The sequence below is a fragment of the Crocuta crocuta genome, unplaced genomic scaffold, assembly GCF_008692635.1.
Source record: "Crocuta crocuta isolate KB4526 unplaced genomic scaffold, BGI_CrCroc_1.0 scaffold149, whole genome shotgun sequence".
NCBI lineage: Eukaryota > Metazoa > Chordata > Mammalia > Carnivora > Hyaenidae > Crocuta > Crocuta crocuta.
Window position 1 is genome coordinate 1,534,549 of NW_027551561.1, and position 27,555 is coordinate 1,562,103.

The window sequence follows — 27,555 nt, forward strand, 5'->3', positions numbered from 1 at the left end:
AACTTTTGTTTGTTTTCACCCTTTGAGTCAGTTTCTCCTCCTCATACTTCCCTCTCAGTCCACAGATATCTAAAGAAGAATCATGCCCAGCCAGATATTTAGAATAAACCATGAACTGTATCTATTTCCCCTTCTGTTTTGCCTGTTTAATTTAAGGAGCCCTGGATATGGGTATAAACTTAGTAAAATTGTATGATGTTTTTTTTGTTGTTGTTTTGTTTTTATATTTTTATTTCTTTCTAGGAGAGAGAGAGAGAGAGACAGCGTGAGCAGGGGAGGGTCAGAGAGAGGGAGATACAGATTCCAAAATAGGCTCCAGGCTCTGAGCTGGCAGTCAGCACAGAGCCCCATGTGGCTCGAACCCACGAACCACGAGATCATGACCTAAGAGAAAGTCGGACGCTTAACCGACTAAGCCACCCAGGCGCCCCAATTGTATGGTGTTTTGAGAAGTCCTTTGGTTTCTATCTAGCAAATTTTGTAACTGTTGTAAAACTTTTTCCCCTCCTCAGTGTAAGTACAGTAAATACCTTGATGGGCTGCTTTATTTGATGATTCATTCCACCAGTGGCCCCTCGGCACTGACCATTTGTATCGTGTGTATCTCTGCCTACCTCATTATTGCCCTCCCTCACCTTTTTTGTGCTCTCTCTTACCTCTTTACTAATTGCTTATAAATTTATAGAATTACTGATTACTACTTCCATTTACTCCAGTACTTTCAGATTTATCAGTTACTGCCTAATTTACAAATTACGAATCTCATTCCCCAAATGGGCCCTGTTGAACTCAGCTATCTTCTGCTCATGCTGTTGATAGGTCGATGAGTAGGTGTTCTTTTTGTTCTAGTAATTTTCAAACTTTAATATTCATCACAGTCACCTGAAGGGCTTGTTAAAACACCCAGTTGCTGGACCCAATCCTCTGTGTTTGAGAGGAAAAAAGATGGAAAATTGCATTTCCAACAAGTTCCCAGGTGATGCCGATGGTTTGGGTTCCACACTTTGAGAACCACTGGTTTTAGGAATTTGGTAGCTTCCAGGGTTGTAGTTATCAGGCAAAGATTTGGGCCCAGATTTCTGTTATAGTCTTCCTCATTCTATCTTTAACTTTGGAACGTAGGGCATATTACCTAAGAGTTCATATACTTTGCCTCCATGTTGCCGGATAGCTTTCTGAGCTCTTTAGAAAGAAGTTATATTCAGAATGCTATACCTGTGTTTTTCCTGACTATATATGAAAAGTCACATGTCTGGTTCTCTTTTCCCAAGAGGACCCTGAGGGAACCATCTGACTTTTAGTCAGTGTCTCTCAAGTGCTAGGTACTGTTTCAGTGCTTTACATTATCTCATTTAAATGTCACAAAAGTCCCATGGGAATTTGAACTTTATGAAGGAACTTGCCCAGGATGACACAGGTAAGAATGTAGGCATCAAATCCAGGCAACTCAAGTTTAGAGCATACACTCTTAATTGACTAAAAATGCAGTAGTACAGTGGTTGAACAAACAGTTCTAAGTACCTTCAGTTCTCTTCATAACTTTGACAGTTCTTTTATTTTCACTGGGAGCTTGACTTCCCACTGTGAGCTTGGGAATTCTTGACCTGGTTTAGGATATTATCTGATCTCTCATACTAGTTCTTGAGAATAAACAAAGAAGGAAAAGCTCATATGAGGAGAATGGATGCTCAGATTGAATTTATCTACCTGCTTCTTTCTCTCTGGGTTGGATGTTCTCCAAATCTTGGAATGCCCTGGAATCCAAAGGTACCTGAGTATCTAGAATATGAGTCTTTGGAGAGAGAACTTGATTTATTTTTCACAAACCCTTGAGAGTTCTCTAAGAGGAACTGAATATATGCACACGATGATGCCCTGGGCTCCAAACTTTGCAGCTAGGATTGTTTATAGATTAACAGGGACCCGTAAAATTGGCTGATGGGGGTAACTGATGCATAAAAACCTGAAGGTCAGTGATGGAAATTTGCCTACCTCTCTATATACATACATACAAACCATCTTTGGCTCAAGACTTAATGAATATGGGCCATTATAAAAAATAAATTTGAAACGGGTAAGAGGAAAGAGTATGACACCTATAGAGAGGACTTCACTATTGACGTAAACTTCTGCCTCCATACTTCCTGTCCCACCCTTTATTTTCTTTAATGTAATTCTCATATATGTAAAGGAATATTCTTTTTTACTTATAATTTTAGATAGTTGAAAAAGGTAATATTTATTTACAGTTAATACCTTTACTTTTATTAACTTGATGTATAATTTACATATAATAACATAATACATTTGAATGTACTGATAGTATTATATATCCCTGCGTAATGACCACCCCAGTCAAGATACAGAATGTCTCCATCCCCCAAAATGTTCCTAAGTGCCCCTTTACAGTTAATCTCCTCAGTCCCACTCCACATCATAGGCAACCACTGATATAATTATTCTTATTAAAGATTAGTTTTGCCTATTTTAGAATTTCATATAAGTGGAGTCATAACGTGTATGCTTTTATGTCATTCTTCTTTCACTCAGCATAATCTCTATGAGATTTATCCATGTTGTGTTTTTCTAGCGATTCATTCCCTTTATTGAAGAGTAGTGTTCTGTTATATGGCTATATCGATAACATTCTGTTTATTCAATCACTTTGGGTTGGACTTAGTTGGGTTTTTAATTTTTTACCGTTATGAATAAAGATGCTGTGAACATTAATGTACAAGTCTTTTTGTGGACATATGTTTTCATTTCTCTGGGGGTAAGTAGCTAGAAGTAGAATTGCTCAGTCATATTATTAAGTATATTGCTAACTTCAAAGAAACTACCAACTATTTTCCAAAGTAATTGATTATAGCACATTATACTCTCACTAGCTATGCCTGAGAATTCCATTTGTTTCAGATTCTTGCCAACATTTGGTATTTCTGGTCTTCAGAATTTTAGCCATTCTAGTAAAGTGTGACGTGGTCTCATTGTAGTTTTGTTGGCATTTGTGTAGTTAATGATGAATGTCTTTTCACGTGTTTTATTAGTACTTCATCCTCATTTGAGAAATGTCCAAATCTGTGGCCCATTTTTAAAATTTGGGATATTGATGTTTTCTTAGAGAGTGGTAAAAGTTTTTTGTGTGTTCTGTGCACAAATCCTTGTCTGATATGTGTCCTGTGAATATCTTTTTACTGTGTATGGCTAGCTTTTTTTTTTTTAAGACAGAATCTTGAAAAGCAAATGTTTTTAATGAAATTCAGTTTTTTAAGATTTTCCTTTATGGCTTATTGCCTTTTCTGTTCTTTTGTTTCGTTTTTGTTTTAATTTTAATGTTTATTTATTTTTGAGAGAGAGAGAGAAAGCGAGAGAGACCGTGCACAAGCAGGGGAGGGGCAGAGAGAGAGGGAAACACAAATCTGAAGCCGGCTCCAGGCTCTGCTTTATCAGAGAGCCTCTGAAGGCACCAGGTTTCTGTTGAATATTTTTTTGAAAGGCAGTAAAATGGCAACTGTAAAGGTGCCAGATGCGTAGCAACAAGGCAGGGGGAGCCGGGGAGGGACATGGAGATGTTTGAGGAGGAGGCACGTGGGGAGAAGTGAGTACAGAAATATAAAAATATGGAAGGCTTCACGAACTGCATATCATCCTTTCACAGGGGCCATGCTGATCTTCTCTGTATTGTTCCAATATTAGTACATGTGCTGCAGAAGCAAGCACAGTATTGTACCTTTTTACACTTAACACCTACACACCTGTTCTTGTTTCCTGCTTCACACTTCACAAATGTAACAATCTTTAAACAGCATAATTCCATTTACTCATTCCCTCTTGTTTAGTGTGATTGTCTTCTCTTTTAATTTTCATATGGTATAAACCCTACCATACCCTATTATTATTTTTATTTAAATAGTTTTCTTTTAAGTAAATTACAAACAGAAAGAAAATACAGACATTTCTATTTATCTACTTATTTACTGGTGCTTTTCATTCTTTTCAGTAGATCTAAGTTTCCAGCTGATAATTATTTCTCTTGAGCCTCCAGGACACAAGCAGGTGGCTGGTGACAAATTCTTGTAGCTTTTGTTTATCTAAAAATGCCTCTCTCTATCTCTCTCTCTTTTTTTTTTTTCCTTTTATCTTTGGTTCTGAAGGATTTTTTTGAAAAACTGGATATAGAATTCTGGATTGAATTTTTTTTTTTCCCCTCTCAGCATCTTCAAAATGTGGTTCTCTTATTACTTGGCACCCACTGTTTTCTCAGGAGAAATCCACATTCATATGCCTCTCTGTATAATGTATCTTATGAGGGGAGGCTGCTTTGAATATTTTCTTTTTATCTTTGGTTTTCAGAAGTTTGATTGAGATGTGCACAAATGTAGTTATTTTTTTTACGTTATTCCTGCTTGATGTTCATTGACTCTTTTGGATCTGTAAGTTAGTGCTTTTCATCAAATTTGGAGTGTCTTCCAGTCATTATTCTTTTTTCTGTCCTACTTACCCTCTCTTCTCTTTCTGGAATTCCAATTATGTATATGTTAGAAATTTTTAGTCGCACACATTGTGAGGCCCTATCTTTTTTTTTTTTAATTAAAAAAAAGTTTATTTTTGAGAGAGAGCATGCGCACACACGAGTTGGGGAGGGGCAGTGAGAGAAGGAGACAGCATCTGAAGCAGATTCTGAGCTGTCATCTCAGAGCCCAATGTGGCACTCAAACCCATCAACTGTGAGATCATGACTTGGAGGCTCTATTTATCTTTAGTGTTTTTTCTCTGTAGTCTTCCAGTTACTTAGTTTCTGTTGATCTAAGTTCATGAACTCTTTCTTTGCCACTTTCAATATGTTAAACTTATCCAGTGAACTCTTTATTTCACCATTTTGCTTTTCAGTTTAAGAATTTCTACTTGGTCCTGGGGCACCTGGTTGGCTCAGTTGGTTAAGCCTCCGACTTCGGCTCAGGTCATGATCTCACGGTTTGTGGGTTCGAGCTCACATCAGGCTCTGTGCTGACAGCTGACAGCTGCTTCAAATTCTGTGTCTCCCTCCCTCTCTGACCCTCCCCTGCTCACGCTGTCTTTCTCTCAAAAAAAAAAAAAAAAAAAGAATTTCTGCTTGGTCCTTTTTGATAATTACTTTTCTTGGCTGCCATTTCCTATTTGTTTACTCATTAAGGCCATATTTCTCTTTAATCCTTTGAACATCTTATTAATATTTTGGACATGTTTATAATAGTTGTTTTAATCTTTGCCTATCAATTCCGACATGTAGGCCATCTCACATTCAATTTCTGTTGCATGTAGATTGCATATACCTGTTTCTTTATGTCTAGTGATTTTTGTTTATAGTCACTGGCATTGGATAATTTGTTAGAGAGATTTCTGATCTTGTTACCTTCTTCTGGAGAGTATTGGTTTCTTGGGGGTGAGGGAATTTTTTGTTTTTGGGCTTTTTTTCCCCTTAAAAAGGCAATTACATCACTGCTTGATCATCTTGAACTTCTGTACTCTTGGTTTCTTACATATTATTAAGGCAGCTACTTAGAAACCTAGGATGTTCCCCAAGCCCCAGTAATATGGTGATAGTCAACCGCCAAGCCCTGTCTTGCCTGCAGATTTTGTTTTAGTCTGAGTTTTAGGATCTATTAATGCAGATTTAGATTAGCTCTCATTCTAGGGTGTGGCTTCTCTGGAGATTTAGATGGTTGCCAAGGGTGTTAACAAGGTGTTAAAACCTCTTTGCTCTGGCAGTGTTGGAACTCCCACCTCCCCGATCCTGAGGCGTAGAAACACCACTGCTGGATCTCTAATACCTCTTTCTGTTCTACTCTCAACTCTGTAGCAGCTGCCTTCTGGTCACCCCGTGGTGGTCTTGGCTGCATATGTACAATCCAGCCTTTACTCCACTATTCACTGAAGATTCTCACATGTACTTCATGCTCTTTCTTTGTACAACTTCTTCCTGTCCATTTCCTTACTTGCCGATTCCAGCCCCTTCAGTTACCTCAAATTCTGCCTCTGCTTCCTCAACACAACAGGACCACCGTAATTTCCTTGGGATTCAGCTTTCTGTGTCATGGTTGAAAAATTATTCCCAAGCTGAGAACCAAGTGATCGTGGGTTCATTTTATGAGATTTTCTTCTCTCAGAGATCAGTCTTTTTTTTTCCCCTCATGAAAGGGGAACAGACTTTAATTATTAAAAAAAAATATTTCTAGTGTTTTTTCCCCCAGTTTATTGAGAACTAATTGACATACATCGTTGTACATGTTTAAGGCATACAGCTTGATGGTTTGATTTGCATATATTTTTAAATGATTACCACAATAAGTTTAGTTAACCTCCATCATCTTCTACAGATGCAATGAAAAGCAAAAAAGGAAACTTTCCCCTTGTGATATATCATACAGCTGTGTTAGCTGTAGTCATTGAGCTGTGCATTATATCCCTAGTACTTGTCTTATAACTAGAAGTCAGTACCTTTTGACCACCTTCCTCTAGTTCACCCTCTCCCCACCCCTACTTCTGGTAACCACAAATCTGAACTGTTTCCCAAAGGGTTTGGTGGTTTAGGGATCACAGTTTTACACCGCCCGTTGTTCACTGCCTACAGTTGCCTTAGATATTTTATAGTTGTTTATGGTGAGAGGACTAGCCCAGTACCACCTGCTCCATCATGCTGAGAAACAGAAGGCAGACTGTCCTTACTTGTTAATTACAGAAGTAATCCATGTTCTCTGAAATAATATTAAAATCATATAGAACTATAGAAAATAAGAATACCAGCCCCTCTTTCCCTTCCAAAGACGATTGCTAATAACAGTGTGGTAACCATTCTTGCAAACATACATATCCAGGATATTAACTTCTCTAATAATAATGCCTGCTATGTAAACATTACTCTTTTTTGCTTAGTATTCATATCTTGTACCTGTTTCTGAATCAGTATGTATAAACCTACATTCTTTTTCAAGTTGCATCATATTACATTGTGTAGATATAACTTATACATCTTATTTTGTTGAAGTATAATTGACATACAGTGTTCTCTTAGTTTCAGGTGTACATCATAGTGACTTGATATTTTTATATATTGTGAAATCCCATGATAAGTCTAGTTCATCTGTCATCACACAAAGTTATTACAGTATTATTGACTATATTTCCTATGCTGTACTTTTCATCCCTGTGACTTACTTATTTTATAACTGGAAGTTTATACCTCTTAATCCCGTTTACCTGTTTCATCCACTTCCCTCCTCAACCCCTCACCTCTCTGGTAACCAGCAGTTCATTTCCTATATCTTTGAGTTGGTTTCTGTTTGGATTGTTCATTTGGTTTTTTTTGTTTTTTTTAGATTCTCCACATAAGTAAAATCATCCAGTATTTGTCTTTCTCTGACCTATTTCACTATGGTAAGATTTCATTACTTATGGCTGGATGATAATCCATTGTATACATATATCACATCTTCTTTATCCAGTTCCATAGTGATGGACACTTAGGTTGTTTCTGTGTCTTAGCTGTTGTAAATAATGCTGCAGTGAACATAGGCATGCTTATATCTCTTCAAATTGGTGTTTTCATTTTCTTCAGGTAAACATCCAGAAGTGGAATTGCTGGATCGTAGGGTAGTTCTATTTTTAATGTTTTGAGGAACCTCTATAGTGGTTTCCATATTGGCTGCACCAGTATACATTCCCATCATCTGTCTTTTAGATGATAACTTAGTTATGTCCCTTTTTTGTCATCACATACAGTGCTAAAATGAACTTCTTCATACTTAAATCCTTGTATGTTTATAAGACTGTTCTTGTAGAATAATTAATTTCCTACAAGTGGAATTGCTTTGTCAAAAGATATACCAGTTTTACTGTTTTTACAAATACTGCCAAAGTGCCCTCCAAAATGATCATACCAATCTACACTCCCATTAGCAGTATACAAGTGTCTGGTTTTTCATACTTTCACAAATACTATGTGTTTGTAAATATTATAGCAATATTTTTAACTTCTGCTAATTTTCTGGGTTAAAAAGTGCATCTCACTTTAGCTTGCATTTGTTTACTAGTGGAATGAAGGATCTTTCTGTATACTGTCTGTTTATATTTCTTCTCTTCTGACATGCATATTTATGGCCCCGCTCCTTTTTATATTGTTATTTGTGATTGATAGGCAGCAGTTCTTATACACTGTGGAAAGTTACATTTTATTTTATATGTTGCAAATATTATCTCCTGGTTTGTAATTTGTTTTATAATCTTCTTTATATTTTTTACAGTGTACAGCTTAAAATTTTTATGAAGTCAAATTTGTCTTGTCCTACCTGACCTCTGGGTTTTCTTGTCATGCTTTCCTCATCTTTGTATATACTTGTTATTGTTCTTGCTGATCCCTCAACTAGATTTCTCTCAAAAGAAAGGTTTGTAGTTCATAAGATACACTGTGATTTACCCAGGCTACCATTGCAATTTTGGCTGTAAAGTAGGGACTGCTACTTTTAAATACTCTGAATATTCCAGAATGGTAACCATGTGGAACAAAAGATTTTGAAGGTTTGATGTTTTCATGGACAATTTTTTTGTGATATTGTTATTGTCAGTGACAGGAAAAATGAATCTTTAGCTGCCCAAGAGTAAATCCAAATGTTTCCTAACTCCCAGTAAACTCAGAAACAACCAGATGAAATCATGTAAAACGTCATTTGTAGTGAATGCTTATCTAGCAATAGATATTTTTTTCCTTGTGCACACAGCCCCCCTAAAGTAAAGAAGAGAAAAATGAGAAACTGTTCTTAATTCTAGAATGCAGTGGAAAACGTGGTTTGCATATGTGCAGCAGAAAGCTTTGGAGGGTTGGAATTGCACAACGAGTGAAGGCTGAGCAATTGCTTAATAAGACGTCCATGCTGGGGGGTGTCCTGCTCTTGTGCAATTAGGGAACTCCAGAGCTGCCTGAATAGGGGATTTCCTTTCGTTTCTTACATGCCATTTTAAAAATTCACTTTTTCCCTTCTTTTTGGTGTTCATTCTTTTTTTTTAATTGTTCCTTTGAATTCTTATTTGTAGGTCTCTTCTTTTTCTAAGGGAAGAGATGAATTAGCCATACATCCATATGTCCCTACCTCTGTGACTGATCAGAAATGAACCGGGGCCAGTTTCTGCAGACAGTGGGAGGATGGTTGTTGATGGTTTAAAGATTTCTGGTTCAGCTTCTTCTCACAATGGCAACACTCAGCTGCCTCTGCGTGTTTGAAGTGTGGGTTCCTAATCAGCCAGCATTCGTTTCTTAGTACTGGAATTTTGCAGGTTTTGTAATGAGTTTTCTGAGGTTTTTGCCTGTTTTGCTTTAATGGCGACCGACACCTCCTGATGAAGATCAGCTGCAGACTTACTAGAAAGTAAAGCCAAACTTTAAGCTGAAAGCATAGGATCCAACCAGTAAGAGCCAGAGCTTTACAGTACTTGTTTCTCTCTTGGCAAAAGAAATATCCTTGTTTTCTCCCGTCTTCCCTCTAGCTTGCCCAATCCTACTTGCGTTAGATAGTATTTACTTAGTAAGCATGCTTCTGATTCTGCTCCTCTTCCCCTTACCTTTGTGCTGGGGGTACTAGACTCTCTTTTCTCTCAACTTTGCTCTGTTCCAGGGGAACAGGAGAGGTAGTTGGGTCTGAGTGCCAGGAAAGCAGAAGTTAAGTATGTGGATTTCATAGCCGCATGTATGAGTGTTTGTGGGGCAGGGAACTTCTAATGGAAAACATTTGTGTTGCATCGAAAACAGAGCGAGGCCTGGTTAGAGTCTGTCTGCTCTGTCTGTCAGTCTGTTCCCCACCAGCACTAGTCATTGTTCTCCTGGGAGTCTCAGGCGTATTGTGGTTTCTTCTGCTCTTGCTGTCCTCTAATCTTGCCAGAGTTTTTGTGTCACGGGTGGCCCCATTCGCAGTTTGGAGCAAGGCTGCAAGGGCGGTGACTAATGGCTCTGAAGGCACTCGAGCCCGCATACTGGCATGGAGACCCTTTCTAGGGTGAACCTGAGGAGAGGGAAGGGTGTCCAGCACAGATGGAGAAGGGTGCTTACACTCGTCCACATGGTGTTTTAGGCCCTGCTTTTAGTTCTAGCACAGCACAAACCAGAGAACGGAGACCAGAGGCCCAAGCTTACTGTTTGGGCTTGCCGTTTCATTTGGAAATGCTCTGTAAGGGACGCACCTGGATGCCCAAGCTTGTCTCTGAAGGGCTGATATCAATCAGGTTGTGTGGCTCGATCCCCTTTGGGAAATAGAGAAGAGAAAGTGCTCATTTCCCTGAGGATAGTGTCACTCCAAGATATGAGGGGCCTGTAACTTGAGCTGCTTCTTTTTTTCCCTTCCAGACCCTCTGAAATTCACATTTGTTCATCATTTGAAAAGAACGAAAAAAAGAAAGAAAACAATAAAAAAAAAAAAAAGCAGCAGCTCAAGAGTTTTCTGGGTCCCCAAGAAGGCACTTTACCAATGTGGTTTTCACATTTTCAGGTTTTTGGCTGGTGAATAAGATTGAGCAGAAATGCTTCTTCCCCTGATAACAGTACATTCAGATGCAGGATCAGGAGCGTGTGGATTAAAACCAGACGGTGGATGATTAATATTTTTGCTTATAGAGGTGGACATGGCAGCTTCCTCCATTTAAATGAAAAAGCTCCTTCTCTGCATTTGTATGTGTGCATATCCTTACATGCTTGGGCTCTTCGGAGGCAGGAGCTAAGAGTTTCTAGTTCAGTTATACTTTCCAAGTGCCCTTTCCTTCCTCTCGCTTGAAGCACCCAAGAAGTACTAGAAGGATTAAGCTGTGAAGCAGAGGTGTGAAGATAAGCTACTAAAACGAGAGCGGGAATATGCTCTCTTTTCCAGGCTGACTGCTTTCACAGCTCTCCAGGCACTGATGGAACACACATCTTTAGCCACTCGACCTTCTTGCTCCCTGTGGACCTGTGACCACATTATAAGAGGTATAATTTTTCTTTGGAAAGATCGCCTCTTTGGAGGTGCCCATCCCCATGATTTCACTATTAGGTAATGATGCTATGAAAAGAAACTTTATTATTACAGGTATACTTTGTTTTTTTGACCTCATTCACTGACAACACAATCGAGATTTCTTGGAGAATACTTTTAATTAGAGCTTGGCAGGTGTTTATTATTATTTTTTTTAATGTTTCAGGATTTAGTTTTATATTAGGTTCTGTGTACATTAACCCATTCAGACCAAGAGGACTCCAGTTAGCATAAACCTCTGATTTCCCTCACAACCTTTAAGCTTGCATCTACTTTGTCCTTTGTAGAAACAGAGATCTCTGCCCAAAGGAAACAGGAAATGAAAGGGGTGGAGGAAAATCAGGCTGGGACTTGGTATCTTTTTATCTGTGTTAAAGAAGATTGCATTGTCTCTGCAACAGTGAAAAGTGTTGGGGACAAAGAGTATATATAAAGTTCCTTTTATGCCAACAGAAATCTGGGTGTTTTAATGTTGCCTCCAATTTCAGGGTGAAAATGGGCTCTGGGTCAGCCCTGTCACACTTAAGCTGTATGCATTCCCAGTTGTCCCCAATAACAGAGTGTGGCAGTGTTTCCTTAGTCATTCCCATCCCCCAGAGACCCAAATATGTTTGTTTATAACATTAAAATCCACTCTTTGTGGGGTACCTGGGTGGCTCAGTTGGCTAAGCATCTGACTTCGGCCCAGGTCATGATCTCATGCTTTGTGAGTTTGAGCCCCACGTCAGGCTCTGTGCTGACAGCTCAGAGCCTGGAGCCTGCTCTGGATTCTGTATCTCCCTCTCTCTGTGTCCCTCCTCCCCCCCAAATAAATATTAAAAAAAGTTTTTAAATCCACTCTTTGTTACACAGTTTCTGACAAACATACAGTCATGTAACTGTCACCACAGTTAAGATACAGAGCATTTCCATCATGCACAAAAACTCCCCTCATGCAACCAACCCCTCCACCCCATGTCACCTCTGATCTTTTTTTCTGTGATAGGGGTAACTTTGTCTTTTCCAGAATGTTATATAAATAAAACCAGATAGTAGTTAGCTTTCTGAGCGTTCATTCACTTAGCATAATGCATGTGAGATTCATCCATGCTGTTGCCTAGATCAGTAATCCATTCTTTTTTGTTTCAGAGTAGTATCCTGTTCTATGAATAGACCACAATTTCCTTATCCATTCACCAGTTGATGAACATTTGGGTTGTTTGCAGTTTGGACGATTATGGATAGAACTACTACAAACATTTCATGTATAGGTTTTTATGGGAACTTAAGTTTTCATTGCTCTTGGGTAAATAGCTAGGAATGAATGCATGGGTCAGTTGGTAAGTGTATGTTTAATTTTGTTACATACTGCCAAACTTTTCCAAGGTGGCTGTACCATTTCACATTCCCACCAGGCGTGTATGAGAATTCAGTTCATCCACAGCCTTGCCAGCACTTGATTCCACATCTTGTGTGTGTGTGTGTGTGTGTGTGTGTGTGTGTGTGTGTGTGTGTTTAAGTCATTCTACTAGATATCTCATTGTGGTTTTAATTTGCATCTCTCTGATGGCTAATGATGTTGAGCATCTCTTCATGTGTTTATTTGCCCTCTGTATATCTTCAGTAAAGTGTCTTCAGATCTTCTGCCTATTTTTAAATTGTATTGTTTGTTTTCTGACTGAGTTTTGAGAGGTCTTTATATAATCTGGATGCAAGTCCTTTGTCCGCTATATATGTGTCATAAATATTTTCTCTTGGTCTAGCTTGTCTTTTCACTTAGAGACTAGGTTTTGACTGATTAAATGCCGAGAGCTAGAGGTTTCAGGCTCTCTTGGTAGAGGAAAGTAAGGAAATCAAGATCTTAGTCAGCAGAAAGATGTGAAGACCACCCCTTTTGAGGCTGTTTATTTAAAATAAAAGGGGGAGGACGGGTGGGCCAAGATTGAATTGTGCAGACAGATGTCTGAAGCTTTTTACAATTCCTTCTCTCTCTCTCCTGTCCCTACCTACGATGTGGATTTGGGGCTCTTACCTTCACCTGGGTTCTTCACTTTCTGCCATCACTCCAGATCCAGCTCCACAAACTGCAGGGGAACACCGAGAGGGCAGGCCAGCTTCTTACCAAAAATGTATTCCAGACTGAGGCGTTTTTGATAAGTAATCATTCCCAAGCCCTAAAGTGATAGCCTCCAAGGAGTCGCCCACTTTGAAGAGCTCCTTTCATCTCCAGCTGGACTCCTTTCCAAACAAGCATCAGCAGAGCCTAGTAGGGCTCTGCCACACAGGGTTCTGCCATGAGAAGCAAATTGGCAGCAACAGGCAGCCCCCTGAGGCAGTGGAATTCAGTTCTTAGAACATGCATTAAATGTGGATGAGATATTTTTTTATCATGGGACTCTTTCATGTTACATGGAATTCTTTCCGCAAGGCAGCCCACTTAGGTATAGGGTAGGAAATATGTCATGCCCCATTGGACAAAAGACAAGAAAAGGTAGTATGTGGAATCTTGTCACTTTTTGAAAAAATGTATCTATATTCTTTTACTGGGGAGAGGGAGTAGACAAGAAAGCCTCTATACTGGACCTTACTTGGCGGCAGCTTCTTGTCCTATAGGGTTAAGGCAGACTTTGAGGAAATACAGGTTATTTGGAAAGACCCAGGTATAGCTGCTTTGTATATTGTGATGGGTGGAGGGATGAAGTGCAGTTTGAAGCCCCTCCCAGCCTCCATCTTGCCTCACACTGTGTCCTGGAGCCCCAGGGGCAGAGAAGCCACTTTGGTTCCTCTGTCTTAGGATTGCTGACAGCCCATAACAGTCAGAGGACAGCAAGCAGGAAGAGCAGCACGCCCAGCACACTGGGCAAGATGGCGAGCTGCACCATGTGGTCAACCTGATCCGCCGGGCTCGCTCCCGGACTCTTGCCACTTTTTAATTGCTGACACTTTTCTTGTAAGATTTTATTTTTAACTAATTTCTACAGCCACCATGGGACTCGAACCCACAACCCCGAGATCAAGAGTCACATGTTCCACTGACTAAGCCAGCCGGGCGCCCCTAATTGCTGACACTCTTAAAGTCTTTATTTTTCTTAAATAGCATTTGCCACTGACTAGACGCTATCAGAGTTTCTTTCCTTTCTGCACATGACATGGGTCACTAACACTACATGTGATGGTCAGAGAAAAAGCCTGCTTTCGTCCTAGTGGTCTGTCCGTTTCTCCAGGATAATGTAGTCTGGTCAAGGCTTCCTGGCTTTTGACCCCAGTAGGAGTGATGTATATAGAGAGAAGAATTCCTGACCCTTCACTAATCTCTGTTATTTGAATGCTTTTTTGTAAACAAAACATCTTTTAGGCAGGCTTACAACTGTTTCTGCTCATATAGGTACAAATTTCTCACTTTACTAAGGACAAACGAATTCAATTAAAGATAAAATTGTAATTTGGAATAATAGTTCAGGCTTTAAAAACAAAGGGAGGGGTTAAAAACAAGTTCTGCAATAAATCTGCAAGTGTGGAATCTAAGGGAAATAATCCCATCTGGAAAACTCTACCAGTGGTGCCGCGGCTGGTTTGTGGAGCACTGCAGATCGCAGAGTGAAAAAAGAGCCTGCAGTCTTGAAAGATGACAGCCTTCTTAATTGATGTCCATTTCAGCTGGTGCTGTGCCAGCTTATGTTGGCCCCCATCCAGCGTTCCTGTAATTTGGGAGCCAGGTGTGAAGCATTTTTGTTCCATCTTGTTCCCCAGCATCTACAGAAGCCTCACGCATCTCACTCGAGGCAGCAGCGCTCTGTAGGAAACAGATGTACAGGTAGAGATGGAAGAAGTGTCACAGCTGGGTTATGGGTATTAAAAAAAAAAAATCCTCCTCCACACTCAAGTGAGATCTGAGCTTGTGAGTCGGGGGAAAGAGTATTTCACCACCTCAGTATGAGGTGTAACTACCAAGTATACCCTGATTACTCTGATACTCACTTTTGATTTTCTTAAAAAACATGTCTCCCTGCTTTAGATTTATATTCTGTATAGGCAGAGATCTATGGTGATTTACCTTCGGTCTGACTCTGGGAACAGTGTATAAAGAATATCTCGAGATGGCCATCAGAGTTGGGTCTGATCACGTCCATAGCATCTAGGAGTCAAGGGAACAAAACCTTCTGAACAATTAGCTACTCCTCACTAGGTGGGGACGTAACTGTGTTCTTTTGAGGGATTTTGATGAACACAGAAAATACTAATATCATCTGTCTGATGCATTGATACTAGGTGCTCGATGTTCAAAAATATGGAAGGGTTTCCTCCCCCCCCCCCCCAAGAATTCACCTCAGACTTCAATCTGCATCCTTTCTAGCCCTCAGGTTAAACTAAACATTAAAGAACAGGCAGCTCTGCCTTTCAGAATTACCAAACCTGAGCAGGACCCTCCCTATGAGACTGTTAAAGTCCTGTGGACATGGAACTTAAATATTGGAATTAGTGTTCTGCCACTAGCTTACATTGTAATATAAGGTAGGTTTTAGCCTTCGAGAACTAAGAGTCAGCTCTGTTTCCTGGAGGGCCCAACTCGTAGACAGATGACTGAGGAGAGGCTTAGTTGCTCCTTCCTTTAATTCAGAGTTTCACACAGATGAGACTTGAAGATCGTTTTGGCCTTGAGAATCAGACCATGAAGTCAAAGAGTAACTACAGGCCTGCACAGGTTGCTTTTTTGCTCCAAATGTGCCAGCTATCACTGATAGCTTTAATCTGTTCGTCCTTATGTTGTCAATGCCAGAAGCTGGAAAACGGCTAAATCAGACATTTCAAGAGGGTGAAGAACTAGAAAGAGAGGTTTTCCTTTATTTAAAGTTTTATTTAAAACAGGCTCATTTGGGGGCACCTGGATGGTTCAGTTCGTTGAGCTTTCAACTCTTGATTTCGCCTCAGGTCGTGATCCCAGGGTCGTGGGATCAAGCCCCATGTCAGGGCTCAGTGTGGATCCTGCTTAAGATTCTCCCTCCCTCTGTCTCCTTTTCTCCCTCTCTCTCCCTCTCCCCCTCCCTCTCTCCCTCTCCCCCCTTCCCCTCTCCCCTGCTCACATGTGCGTGCTCTCTTTCTCTCTCATAAAAAAAAAGTTATTCCATTTTTTGAAATTATAATTGTTAAAATATACATAATACATAATTGACCATTTTTAAGTGTACAGTTCTGTGCATTAAATACATTCACATTGTTTTGCAACCATCACCACCATCCACCTCCAAGACTTCTTCATTTTTCCCAGCTGCAACTGTAACCATTAAACCCTGACTCCCCATTTCCCCCCTCTCCCAGCCTCTGGCAACCGTCATTTTATTCCTGTCTCTGAATTTGACTACAAACCTCATATAAGTGACATCATTCAATATTTGTCTTTTTGTGACTGGCTTATTTTACTGAGTATAACATCTTCAAGGTTCATCCTGTTGTGGTACATGTCAAATTTTCTGTCCTTTTTAAGGCTAAATAATATTCTCTCGTATATATACACTACATTTTGTATCTGTTCCATGGGATGGACATTTGGGTTGCCTTCCACCTTTTGGCAATTGTGAATAATGCTGCTGTGAACATGGCCAGCATACAGCCCTTGCTTTCACATCTTTCGGGTGTGTACACAGAGGTGGAATAGCCAGATCATACAGTGCTTCTGTGTTGAGTTGGAGGACTCACCATAACTGCTTTCCACGTGGCCGCACCGTTTAAATTCCTACCAGCAGTGCACAAGGATTCCAGTTCTTTCCACATATTCACCAAGACTTTATTTTCTGGTTTTTTGATAATAGCCATCCTGCTGGGTGTGAAGCGATATCCCTTTGTGGCTTTGATGTGTGTTTCCTTAATGACTAATGATGTTGGGGGTCTTTATTATGTGCTTATTTAATTGTACACGTTTAAAAAATACAGTTTCTACTTTCTCACTTGACTGGCCTTGGGATACCTGAGTGTTAGTTTATTCCCTTTGAGCCAAAGGAAGGCAAAGTAGAATAAAAGAAAGTGTCAGATGTGAGGCTCTGATCCTGACTTGGCTGTAGACTGGTTGTGTAGTCTTGGACAATTCATATAACCTCTCTGGGCTTCGGTCTCTTTTTGAATAAAACTAGGAAATCTTTAACTACCTTATCAATCCCAAAGAGGGTAAAAAGGGTTGATCAGGTCTATGAAAGGACTTTTTAAAGATTTTATAAAAGCCGAGAAATATGTATGCTGATAGTTTGCCCATTTTAAAAATTGGATTGTGTTTTATTGTTGAGTTGTAGGAGTTCTTTTTATATTCTGGGTAAAGTCCATTATCAGATCTATGATTTGCAAATATTTTTTCCCTTTCTATGGACTGATTGTCTTTTCATTTTAATTTTGGTGAGATCTATTTTATCTATTTTTTCTTTTGTTGTACTTTGGTGTTACAAAGACTTTTTTTTAATGTTTATTTTTGAGAGAGAGAGTACACATACGCATGCAGGGTGGGGAGGAGCAGAGAGAGAGAGAGAGAGAGAGAGAGAGAATGACAAGCAGGCTCTGCGCTGTCAACACAGAGCCTGACATGGGGCATGACCTGAGCCGAAATCAAAAGTCAGACGTTTAACCAACTGAGCCACCCAGGCGCCCCCAAAAACATTTTTAAATGGTATGAATTGGGAAAGCTTATCACCAAAATCCCCTTGAAAAAGGGAGTTCCTTCTGCCTGAAATATGTGCTTTAGAAAACTATCCCAGACGCAAGAAGAGATGGTTTGCCACAATAGTAATTATCAAATTGGATCGAACTAATTACAAAAGAGTCATCAAACTAGGCAACTTCATAGAAAACATCATTATGAGCCTTTTACCAAATTAAAAAGTAATCGTCTGTGTTCTCCTAGCCTCTGCTTCAGGTACTTCCCAGAGTTTACTATATCATGAGACAGCCACTATTAAAGACCTTCTTCTCAAACTGAACACAGTCTGCCTTTCTATAATTTCTACTTACTGGTTTTAGACAGATTCTTTTAAGAGTTACAGAGTCTATTTTATTTTAATACTGACACATCTTAGTATATATGAAATTGTCCTTAAGTTTTCTCTTTTTTAAGCTAAACATGCACCAGAGGAATCAAATAGGTCTTTTTTTTTTTTTTTAAGATTTATTTATTTAAGTAATCCCTACACCCAATACGGGGCTCAAACTGATGACCCCAAGATAGAGTCATACATTTTTCTGACTGAGGCAGGTGCTCAGTCAGTCAAATAGATTCTTGACCAAAACTATCTCATAGAACTATCTGTGATAACGAAAATAATCTGTTTCTACAGTATCATATATGGTAGCCACTTGTGACTCTTGAGTACTTGAAATGTGACTAGTGCAGCTGAGAAACAGAAATTTTAATTAAATTGAAATATCTACAGATGGCTAGTGATTTAGACATTCCAATTCTAGATCATTCTCTTGACTAGTAGATTCCTCTCTAGCACTGGTTCTCAAATTGTAGTACTAGGACCAGCAGCATGAGATCCACCTGAGAACATGTTAAGTATGTAATGTTTTAGACCCATGAATCAGAAAGTCTGAGACAGGAGCCCACCAGTCACTTTTTTTTTTTTTTAATTTTTTTTTTAATGTTTTATTTATTTCTGGGGGGGGAGAGAGAGAGAGACAGCGTGAGCAGGGGAGGGTCAGAGAGAGAGGGAGTCACAGACTCCAAAACAGGCTCCAGGCTCTGAGCTGGCAGTCAGCACAGAGCCCGACGCGCGGGGCTCGAACCCACGAACCGCGAGATCATGACCTAAGTGAAAGTCGGACGCTTAACCGACTAAGCCACCCAGGCGCCCCGCCAACAGTCACTTTTAACAAGCTTCTTCTGGTGATTCCAGTGCACTGACACTTGAAAGCCAATTCTAGTTTTTCAAAGTTCCTGTTGAAAGCAGCACTCAGACAAGGTCTAACGTGCATGGATTTCACCTGAAGAATGTTTCAGTGGCTTAAAAAATACTTTGAATACTATTACCTAGATAACACATTGACTGGTATGTTGTAAAATAAATAAAACATGGTTATGCAGATTTTTTTTAAAATTTAGTACCAGCTGCGATTTAGAAGAAGAACCGTTAATGAGAACTTTCCTATAAATCTCACACACAGTCTGATATAGTGCTGGAATTAGAACCCGGAGCTTCTGATTCTCAGCCTGGTATGCTTTCCATCTGTCAGGCCAGTTCATGAGGCCCCACTGTTTGTTTGGTTTGGGGTCTCCTAGAAAACTCTGGTTCCTCAGCATGTATTTCACCCTACCCCCTTTGGGGGGCGTTCCTGCCTGCTCTTATACCACTTCCCTTTTGTTAGGATGCCTCTGTAGTCAGCCGATGCCTTGGGAACTTCTCCCCTCTTCAGGGTTTAACAGACTTCACCTATATAATAATCTTTTAATATGATTTCTATCCTCTTATGCTTAAAACCTAGAAGAGGAGCTGGCTTGTTCTATTGCTGGCCTTGAGCCAGATGTCATAACTTCAGGCAGTGCCACGCTACATATCTCCAGCAGTTTGAAATGGAGAGCAGAGTTAGAGATAAGATCAGCAGCTTTAGGTGATGGCATTGTTTCAAATAAACCATGCATGACCCAAAGCTTCCACTTCAAATGGGGAATGAAATTGCTTCATCCTTTGACAGCTTGCTCCATGAAAGAAATTTATCTTCACTTAATTGGTTTAGATCCCAAGAGGCTACATACAGTAATTTCTAGGAGATAATTATATCAAATTTTTAAAATACGTGGCTGTGAACGTGAATATGCAACTACAGTGGACAAGGAGGGAAAGCAGTGGAGGACCAGAGGTCCTGGTGAACTTGCTGGTGAGGTTCTGTTCTCATTCTTGGAGTCCCCTTGGGTCTGAGACCACTGTCTCAATCTGCTGATTGAGATGCGGGGTCCATGGTATAGCTGTGTGATGCTAGGGTTAAACCATCTTGCCTACTACTAATAGCTGGGTAGCATTTTGCTCAAACTCCTCCCAAAGCTGGGAGGGGTTGGACTGGCTGGCTGACTTCCGGCTACATGTCTTCATCTAGTCCGGCTGGGCACAGTCTGTCTACACTGTGGGCCAGAGCCACTGGGGGTTCCGGTCAGTGGCAGCTGAAAACCAGCAAACTTGTTGATTTTAAAACATGACTATTTAGATGTTAGGGATAAACTTCCTGTAGATGGGGACAGGCTCCTTAATCTAGGCATGTTTCAATTTCCAGGCCTCCTCCTTTCCCTGGACTTTATATTTAAGAGTCTAAAGCTTCCACTCTGTCATTTTCATTAATCCCAACAACTACCTGCCTTTACTCCACATTTTTTTCTCTCATTTCTGAAATTCCTGGGTTTCCCACCACCTCTTACTAAATAACTGTATTTCCATGTTGTGGTATGACAACTCCTAGAAAGATTAGAGGTATTTTCTGAGTGTGGACACAGTTCTTCTGGGTCATCTCTCACCCCTTTCTGCCTGCTTCTGCCTTTAAGACTACAAATGGAACATTAAATGTTGAGTTCCTTGAAACTGCTCTTCATAGATATCCGCGAGTGTCTAGTGTAGTGCTGCAGGTCTCATGAGGGCTTGATAAGTATTTTCTATGTAAGAGCCAGTGGGGCATAGCTAGGTGGCACTCCTGCCCTAAAGACCAGGGAGAGCGTGCTTAGAGGTCTAGGGGACTTGTGGATTCTGTACTAAGATCAATAAATACCTGAGCCAACATAGGAGGGGGAGGGGTTGCCAAAATCAAGTTGGTCCAACTCAAGCAAGAATCTGCAGAGCCAGAGATTTCCGTTTTCCATCAAGTTCTATCCCAACCAGTCCCATGGAGCTTTCTAACAGGGGTCATTCTTCAGGTGTCCATTGTCCCCCCTCAGTCAGGTCCACCATACTCTTCAGATCAGAGCATAGTGTTGCCTTTTCTTTAAACTCCTCCCCAAGAAACCTGACAGCTATAATGAGTAAGCTAATTTGCATTTGAAAAAGGTCATACTGGTATGCCTCCAAGGGAAATCTGCAGCAAGTACTGTCATATCATTTCTTGGATTCACATCAAGGAGTTTTTGAAGGAATTACACTTCTGCTCACATCTAAAACATGAGCACCTGAGTAGCAGCCTGGAGGGGTCATCAGGGTTAGGGTACTTTTTCTAGTATGTGTTTTTGAAACTAGAAAGACATTCGTCTGTATTATCACCACCTCTGGGACCCTCTTCCTCTGGAGCTTCTTCTCTGTCTTGCCTATTGGATTAATAGTAGACACTTAAGAGAATTTTCCCAGTCCTAAACTGAAACATATTGATCTCACTTAGAAATGCCTAGAGTTGTCCAGGTAGATGGAGCAAGCCAGTAAATTGTTGACTTTTACTTTATGAGACTGAATTAGCATTGTTGAGAAGTACCAGTCCTTCATGAGACTGGTTAAATTACCTGTACTATTATTTTAACCAACCTCCTATCCCCCATCACTAAGATACTAATTCCTCAACTTAACAGATTGCTTACTTTGACAGCTTTATTTACTATATCAAGCCTTCCATGGTCAGTAAGATTGCTTCAGGCCATTTCTTTTAGTTTGATCTTCTCTGAGGAACAGAACTTGCCTGTTTCTCCACCTGTTTTATTTAATTAAAAAACATAATAGATGCATATTGGATATATAAGGACTTATCAAGAAGGATAATTGACCTTCTGGTGTCTTCAGACCACAGAGCCAGGGGGCGCCTGGGTGGCTCAGTTGGTTGACCGTCTGACTCTTGATTTCAGCTCAGGTCATGATCCCAGAGTTGTGGGATCGAGCCCCCTGTCAGGCTCTGCACTGAGCTCCTCTCTCTCTCTCTCTCTCTCTCTCTCTCTCTCTCTCTCTCTCTCTCTCTACCTCCCTCCNCTCTCTCTGTCTACCTCCCTCCACCCCTCCCCGCTTTGTGTGTTCTTTCTCTTTCTCTTAAATAAATTAATTAATAAGTAGACCACAGAGCCTAAAAAGAGTCTATCCTTTTCAGGGAAGTAATCCTCTTTTGTGCATTTTTTGGTGGATTCACTGAATCCAGTCATTCTGGTATGTTTGTTAAAGCTTTGCCAGAAGGATGTTTGTCTCACTGAGGACTCTGTGTGTGTGTGTGTGTGTGTGTGTGTTTTGAACAAATCTGCTTAGCCCTCTGAAAAGAAGGTAATAATTACCCAAATCCCAAATAGGGAAATTGGGACTCTCCAAGGATTTAGGACCATCAGGAATAGGGTAATAGAAAGCATTTTAGCATAAGTATTGTGAAGAAATGAAATCAAATAAGAATGAGGAAGTGACACAATTTCCTTCTCTTTCCTAGAGCTCTCTCTGTAGACTCCACTGTCCAGATACAGTAGCCACTAGCCATGCGAGTCTATTTAAATTTAAATTACTTAAAATTAAATAAAATTCAAAATTCAGTTCTTCAGTCACACCAGCCACATTTCAAGTGGTTAATAGCAACATGTGACTAATGGTTACCATATTGTAAAGAGCAGGTATAGAAAATTTCTATCATTGCTAGAAAGTTTTGTTAGATAGTTCTGCTTTGTGATAAAGTCAAGAAGTATGACTTGATTGTTAAGATTGGGTGTTATGGGGGCGCCTGGGTGGCTTAGTCGGTTAAGCATCCGACTTTCGCTTAGGTCGTGATCTCGCGGTTCGTGGGTTCGAGCCCCGCCTCGGGCTCTGTGCTGACTGCCAGCTCAGAGCCTGGAGCCTGTTTCAGTCTGTGACTCCCTCTCTCTCTGACCCTCCCCTGCTCACGCTGTCTCTCTCTCTCTCTCCTAGAAATAAAAAAAAAAAAACATTAAAAAAAAAGATTGGGGGTAATGATTATTGAATGTAATGAATTTTGAAAGAGAGACACTTGGATTTGAAGGGCAAAATTCATCTAATTAGGAATGATTCAGGATCAGAGATAGTGGATTCCAAAGAATGGTAGATAATGAGATTCCTATTGAGATAATTTAATAACCTATTTTTAGGATTCAGGATACAGGGTATTATCTCTCCTAAGTGACCAGCTTTCATGATCTTCTGTAAGAACTTTTCATAGTCATATAAGCACAATGTCTATTTCTGGGCTTTTTCTAATCTTTTAGAAGTCTGTATTTTTGTGTTTCCCATCTATCATTATCACACCTGCATTTCCTTTCTAAGTGTCTCTCTTGCTTCCACTGATAACAGTTAGTTACATCATCCTTTTACATAGTGGTGTTATGGTGTGTTATTTCACTTGATTCCCACAACTCTAAGGTATGATCCACATTTTATAGGGGAGAAAACTATGACCAGTTTATCTACAATTGTGTAATAGTAATAGGTCAGAACCCAGGTATATCACTAAGTTTGAATGTGTGTACAAAGGACACAAAGCCACACAAACATAAAATTTTATTTTTCATATCAGAGTCCAGAAATCGGCAGTCCAAGGCTAGTGTGAGGGCTCCACCAAGTTGGGAGACGCTGAGGCCTCTTGCAGCTCCTACACCAGTATCCTAGGATGTGGCCCCATCCCAGGATGGCTGCTGAGGCTTCAGCGGGCAGCATAATGGAGGAAGAGGACACGTTCTTTTACTAAAGAGGAAGAGACTGGGTATTGGGAGGTAACTGGCAATCTCTGCCCTAACAGGCATTTTGAGTTTTGGTCTAGCGCTGTTTCCTGTTGCCTGTTTCATTAGCTAATGATTTAGTCATCCAAGTCTCCAGGGCAAGCAGTTTTTCCAAAGAATTAAACATTAGGCCCCTCTCTTCCAGATGAATAATTATAATAAAAGCTACCATTTGTTGAGGGCTTGCTATTATTCTAAGAGCTTTACATGCATGAAAACATTTCATCCTCACAACCCTATGCAGTAGGTACCTTTATTAGCCACCATTTTATACTTAAGGAGACTGAAGTATAGAACCATTAATTGGCTTGCCCAAGATTGCACAGGTAGTAAATGGCAGAATCAGAATTGAAGCCCGAGAACTCTAACCCCAGAGCCCATTTGAACCACTTCTGCTCTGCTGCAGAACCTCTTGAGGAAGTGCTGTAATTGCCTAAAGGTGGATGGTGGCCCTCATCACAGCCCAGGGAAAGAGCCTTTCCAGACACATCCTACAAGCATGCCATTCTCCTTTGTGGGATTATGCGGAAGCTGTGTTAAAAGCAATGCATTTGACGCATCCTCTTGGTTTTCCATTCCCTGTTCCTTTTCTTCTTCTGTTCGTCTCCTAAACGGGAGCCTGGAAAAAGAGATTGAGTGGCATGCTTTATTTCAGTTTTTAGAAAGTTCGTATCCCTGAACTCATGTTGGAACTTGCAGGAGAAGATTGTGCTGGGAAATTAATTAGGTATCTGTAGAGAATCCAGGGGCTTGAAGTTTCTATATCTTATTAATAGAAATTTTGTTTTCAAGTGTAATTTTGTCTTTTCTCTTCACTGTCAAGCCCCCTGCTTCAGTGTTCTAGTTGTGGCTGAGGCTGGTCTCTTCCCCAGGGACCCCTCACAGAGATTGGTTCTTGAACATACAGCCCATGTGTAGCCTGGGCTTCTGTGCAAGGATTAGACATCTCCCCTTAATGTACTCTGGTAGGTTTGACTCCTGACATTCATTGAACATTAGATATGTATTGAGCACTTAACTGTTTGCCAGGTACTATTCATAGTACTAGGAATTCTATGGTGAATGAGACAGATACTGTCTCTTACCTCATGGATCCTGTGTCCTAGTTAAAGACAGGCCTGTGTTAAATACCATGGAAGGAATAAAATGGGGAAATTTGATGAAAGACTGACTAGGGGGGTGGATTGAATCTGTCACATAACCTATTCCACATAATCTACTACTTTGAGCTACTATTTTACCACCCTTAGAGAAGAACTGATGGTGAACGGTGGTCACAAGCAGATGCTGACCTCCATCTACCCTTGTGCAACTTAGAACTGTCTTGCTAACTGATCGTGATCTCTACTCATTTGTTTGGGGTTTTTTTTGTTTTTTGTTTAGAAATTCTTACATAAAAAAATAAAATAGTTAACAAATACCTGGGTACATTCCACTCATTTTTAAAAGAAATAATACATTATAGAGACAGTTAAAACTCCTTCTGTATCGGGGCACCTGGGTGGCTCAGTCGGTTAAGTGTCCGACTTCAGCTCAGGTCATGATCTCGCGGTTTGTGGGTTCGAACCCCGCGTCGGGCTCTGTGCTGACTGCCAGCTCAGAGCCTGGAGCCTGTTTCAGATTCTGTGTCCACCTCTCTCTCTGACCCTCCCCTGATCACACGGTTTCTCTCTCTCTCTCAGAAATAAAACATTAAAAAAAAACAAAAAAACAACTCCTTCTGTATCTCTCTTGAATCCCATTTCTCTTTCTCCTTCCCTAAAGGTAACCACCATTCTGAATTCATCATATCTGTATATCTTTTATATTTTATATATAAGTATATATATCCATATATATCGATAAACAATATAGTATTGTTTTTGCATGTCTAGACTTTATACACGTGACATACTGTGATTATCATCTGCTTTGCTTTTCTTACTCAGCATTACAGCTTCTAGATTTATCCATGTTGATGTGTTCTGTTTCTTTCATCTTAATTGATGTATAATAGTCCATTATATGAATATACCACAATTTATTGAACTCTGTCTTATAGATGCACAATTTTTTAGAACCACCAACAATACTGTACTCTTTTTGTACTAATGTAGGAGTTTCTCTGAGAAACATGTCTAGAAGCAGAATTGCTGCATTGTAAGGTATGCTTACCCTCAGCTTGGCTAGCTGCTGCCGAACTGCTTTCCCAGGTGATCATATCAGTTCACACTCCCTATAAAAGTACGTGAGTTCCAGCTTTTCTACATTCTAACCAAAACTAGGCATTTCCAAACTTAATTTTTGCCAATTTGATGCTTCTAATATCTGTCATGTTTTATTTTTCATTTTCTTTATTACTAGAGGGGCTCAGTATTTCTTCATTTATTAATTAGTGATTTGAATTCCCTTGTTAAAACCCCATGTCTATGGGGTGCCTGAGTGACTTAGTCGGTTAAGCATACTTCTTTTCATTTCAGCTCAGGTCATGGTCTCACGGTTCTCTGAAATCAAGCCCTGTGTCAGGCTCTGTGCAGTGACCCTGCGGAGTCTTCTTGGGATTCTCTCTCTCTCTCTCTCTCTCTCTCTCTCCCCGCCTTCCCCTGCACACATGGTCTCTGTCTCTCTCAAAATAAATAAATAAACTTTAAAAAAATTCCATGTTCATATTCTCAGCCCATTTTTTTCTCTCCTTACGTTTTCTGATTGGTTGTTACTGATTTGCAGGTATGGATATGAATCCTTTGTCAGCTGAGTGCATTGCAGATCTTCCAATCTTTAGTTTATCTTTTATTTATTTATTTTTTATTTTTTATTTTTTTAATATTTTTATTTATTTCTAGGAGAGAGAGAGAGAGACAGCGTGAGCAGGGGAGGGTTAGAAAGAGAGGGAGACACAGACTCTGAAACAGGCTCCAGGCTCTGAGCTGGCAGTCAGCACAGAGCCTGACGCGGGGCTCGAACCCACAAACCGCGAGATCATGACCTAAGCGAAAGTTGGATGCTCAACCGACTAAGCCACCCAGGTGCCCCTAGTTTATCTTTTAAACTCACTTAAAGTGTTTTCATTTGTGTAAAACTCTTTTTCTGACAAATTTATCAATTAGTTCCTTTATGCTTTATATCTTATTTTAAAAATTCTTCCTAGATGTGCATACAATATTGTCCATGTGTTGCTAATTGAATCTGGTTAGCGGTAGTCAGAGTTACTTGTTACAGTAGTCTCCACTTAAGTTTATGTTCAGAATACTCCAAAATTTAAAAAATTAGAATAAGCCCATCAGAGTGCACTTAGTAGCAAATGTGCCTTAAGTTTTATTGTATAGAAAAATCAGTTGCCCTACTAAGAAGCCAAGTTTTGTAATTTGGTGAAGTAAAGGGACTACTTTCATCTCTGTATAAGATTTGTCATTTGATCTTTTTTTAAAAAAACACCACTTTGGGGGTGCCTGGGTGGCTTAGTCGGTTAAGCGTCCGACTTTCGCTTAGGTCATGATCTCGCGGTTTGTGGGTTCCAGCCCCGCATCGGGCTCTGTGCTGACTGCCAGCCCAGAGCCTGGAGGCTGTTTCAGAGTCTGTGACTCCCTCTCTCTCTGACCCTCCCCTGCTCACGCTGTCTCTCTCTCTCTCTCTCTCTCCTAGAAATAAATAAAACATTAAAAAAATTAAAAAATTTAAAAAAAAAAAACCACCACTTTGTTGTTAGGTTAAACTGTCAACAAGAAGAATTGCAATTCTACCTGGGGAAAAAAAGAAAGCCTTATCTACCCTGAGGTCGCAAGAAATATAAACCGACATTTTTTTCTTCTTTAAATTTTATTTTACCTTATACATTTACATCTTTGATCTCTCTGGAATTTATTTTTGTAAATCAAGTTTCTCTATATGTGGGTCAGTTTCACGGTTCTCTATTCCTTTTTTTTTTTTTTT

At 40.1% G+C, this 27,555-nt stretch overlaps 1 protein-coding gene and 1 non-coding gene across 2 annotated transcripts in view; one reads left to right on the top strand and one right to left on the bottom strand.

The window, feature by feature from the left end:
* SMG6 (SMG6 nonsense mediated mRNA decay factor) overlaps positions 1–27,555 on the top strand; it is a 223,765-nt gene that overhangs the window by 124,572 nt on the left and 71,638 nt on the right. The window lies entirely within an intron of this gene.
* Positions 3,615–3,720, bottom strand: LOC144219828 (U6 spliceosomal RNA). The gene has a single exon (XR_013331505.1). It is a non-coding gene; the product is annotated as a U6 spliceosomal RNA (small nuclear RNA).